The sequence below is a fragment of the Aptenodytes forsteri genome, unplaced genomic scaffold (assembly GCF_000699145.1).
Source record: "Aptenodytes forsteri isolate BGI_AS27 unplaced genomic scaffold, ASM69914v1 Scaffold179, whole genome shotgun sequence".
In the NCBI taxonomy this organism is placed as follows: domain Eukaryota; kingdom Metazoa; phylum Chordata; class Aves; order Sphenisciformes; family Spheniscidae; genus Aptenodytes; species Aptenodytes forsteri.
In genome coordinates, this window is record NW_008795378.1 from 1,569,694 (window position 1) to 1,573,088 (window position 3,395).

A 3,395-nucleotide genomic window follows, 5' to 3' on the forward strand; every position below is an offset into this window, starting at 1 on the left:
CCCTGCAGCAAAGGGGCATGGAGGTGCTTTCTGATGCTTATTGGTCCACATCATGACCTATACTGCTCTTGCCTGGTTCCTGGTCTGGGTGTTAAGAACTGCAGTGGTAACCAATTGCACATTAACACGGCAGGAGCCCACTGGAAAGCCATTGCAGAGCAGTAATCAAACTTCTGTGACCCCAGGCCCCCTTCTCTGTATCCTAGCCTCAGCATCTACACCCTGTTCCTCCTTCCCATCTTTGCAAAACCCATCTTTGCCTTTGCTCTTAAACACAGGGACAGGGAACCCCTGAGCCCAGCACAGCTCCGGGGACACCTGAGATACAGGTAAGCAGTGGTAAGGATGGAAAAGACTTTTGAGCCAGTCATTGGTTCTGCATTGTCTGAGTTGAACCCAGGTTTTCTAATGGCCATTTAGTTTCTAAGTGCATTCCTGTGATCTGAGCCTTGAGCTTATGTCTCCATATGAAACAGCACTGCTTTAACTAGTTGCATAGATTATAAAACCAGGAAGAGTGGTCTGATCTGCCCCCCTGTATAACACAGGCTACAGGAATTCCCTAAATTAATTCATGTTTGGATTAGCTCATATCTTTTTAGGAAAACAACCGACCTTAATTAAGACAAAGGAATTCCAATGATGCTGAAATCCGCCCAGGTCTCAGTAAATTGCTTTACTGGTCAAATACCTTCACTACTTAAAATATAAACTCTATTTCTAATCTGCATTTGTCCAGTTCTAGCTCTGTCTACTGGACAGTATGAAACTTGTATCTGCTAGTTTGAAAACCATGTGGGATTAAACCTCTTTCTGCTCTTCATAAGCCACTCCTTGCCTAACTAAACTGAAATGATGTAAAACTGATCGTATTAAATTACAGCGAAAGAGCACTGAGTTGCTCCAAAAATGACAGCAAATCTAGTTAAATTTTAAGCAAACAAATATAATGAATTCTTGGTCTGAAGTCTAAACCTAAGTGTCTGAACAAGCCCTTCCAAAGTTGAAGTACATCTGTTTAGAAAGTGGTTTACTGCAAAGCACGGCAATTTCTGTGGACAAGGCTTCATTAGCTGAGATTTATAAAACTCCATCTGCTTCCCCACTGCCCTTTCCTCATCCACCCTGGGCTGGAGCAATCGCCGAAGCTTTCCTTTATCCTCCCGCACCGCATACCTGTTCTGGTGGAAAATTCATTCCACTTTCTTCTTCAGCAACTTAGACGGCTTTATCAGGGAGCTGTGCTCCCCAGGACAGCCAGAAATACCTTCTCTGTCCAGACACCTTCACTTACATGTGAGGTCAATGAATGTTTTACAATGAATACTCCCACCACAGAAGTACACGATTAGTGCATTTGGGAAGCACCCCAGGGAACAACCTATAGGCTCCTGTATATCAACTCTGTCTATGTTCCCTATACGCATCCACATTTCAGAGCCTGTGTGGATGTGCAGACATAGATGCACAGGCTGCAAGCACCCCAGGAGCCTATGCATACCACAATCCCTCTCTAAACCAGCACATACATTAATTGCAATTGCAGATATCAAATGTATTTACCTGCTTTTCTCTCTACATGTGCACACATACATATAGGTATTTTATACACATATATACACACACACATATATATCTCTGTGGCAGAAACAGAAAGGTATGTTATGAATGCACATGTATGCACATGTATACAGTAAGCACAGACACAGACACACTTACATGCACTTAAATAACTAGGTGAATAGGTGAATATGAACACTAATAGCCATTTATGGCAACAACAATGAAAGCTGTCCCTGGAGCCCGCCTGTGGTACAGCAGCCAAAATGATTGAGTATGTACAGGGCACCGCTGCAGCAATGGCACTCACATGGGCCTCTTTTTAGAAATGATTAATATTTAACCGACTTGGTGAACCTGGCTTGGGTTTTAGTTGCGATTAGATAGCAGGGTGCACAGAGCCGTCCCACTAAGGACGTCGTGGGATGTCCAAGCAGCTTCCACTCACGCTTCATGAGAAGACAGACAGAAAGTGAGAAGGGGAGAGAGGGAGAGATACAAGGCAGTAAAAAAAAAACCCCGTGCTCAGCTCCATTTGTGTTTGTTTGGAAAGAAAAGGGGGAAAAGCAGCCTGAGAGGCCGGTGTAATAAGATGCTGTAGCTTTCATGAAAGAGGTGAAATAATTTTAAACACAGACACACAATGAGTTTATTTATTTAGAAAGTTGTTAAATAGAGTCTGGGAATTCAAATATTCAATGTTGACATTGTACAGAGCTGGCGGGGAGCCAGTCCCAGCTCTCCAGAGGGACCCAATGGCCACGGCGCCCAGGCCCTCGCCCCTCCCAGCCCACTAACTAGGTAAAAGCCATTAGTTATACCCACAAGCAATATCTGAATCCGAGTCAAATAATGTTGCCTCAGCCAGCCAACTTCAAAGGCATGTAAGTGTGTTTGGCTTTTTAGTGCTGGAACTGCAGCAATATGTCACACTTTTGAAAGAGTTTTGTAAACAGTTCCTTCCCCTTTGTAGAAACATTTCTTAAGTTTCTTGTACCCCATGTAAACAGCGTTAATTAACAAGGGTTACATTTTTCATTTACAAGCAGGGCTGTATTAATAATGAGCTCGCCTTTCGGACCGTCCTTTTCCTTTGTGTCCTTTCTCTGCCCTGCACCGCGGCCGGGCCGGTGTGGCTGGAGAGCAGCCGGGAGGCACTGTGGAGCTCGGCCACGGGCTCAGCCCCAGGCGGCATTGCCTACCGCAGCACCACAAAGTTGGTCCCAAATTCAGTAGTGACTGCTGGCCCCGAGTAAGAGACGGTGGGAGAGAGAGAAAGAGAGAGAGAGAGAAGAAGGAAGAGGGAAAGAAAAGAAAAGAAAAGAAAAGAAAAGAAAAGAAAAGAAAAGAAAAGAAAAGAAAAGAAAAGAAAAGAAAAGAAAAGAAAAGAAAAGAAAAGAAAAGAAAAGAAAAGAAAAGAAAAGAAAAGAAAAGAAAAGAAAAGAAAAGAAAAGAAAAAGAAGGAAGGAAGGACAGAAAGAAAGAAAGGAAAGAAAAGAGATAAAGAGAAAGAAGAAAGACAGAGAAAGACAGAAAGGGAGAGGGAGGCAGAGAGAAAGAGAAAGAGAAAGAAAGCACAAAAGAGAGAGGGAGGGAGGGAGAGAGAGGGAGGGAGGGCGGGAGAGTCCCTCCGTGAGGTGCCTGATGGCTCTAGCCCCATCTCCCAGCCTCCAGGAGGGGAAGGATAAGGTCCCAGGGTTGTATTTCAAGAGCAGGCAGCCCAGGGACTCAGGCAGGACACTGCAGCAAGCTCTCAGGGCACCCAAGCACCCACCCTCCTGCCGCATGGGCTGAGGCTGAGCGGCTCCCATCTCTCCCAAGGGGCCCGGGGCGCA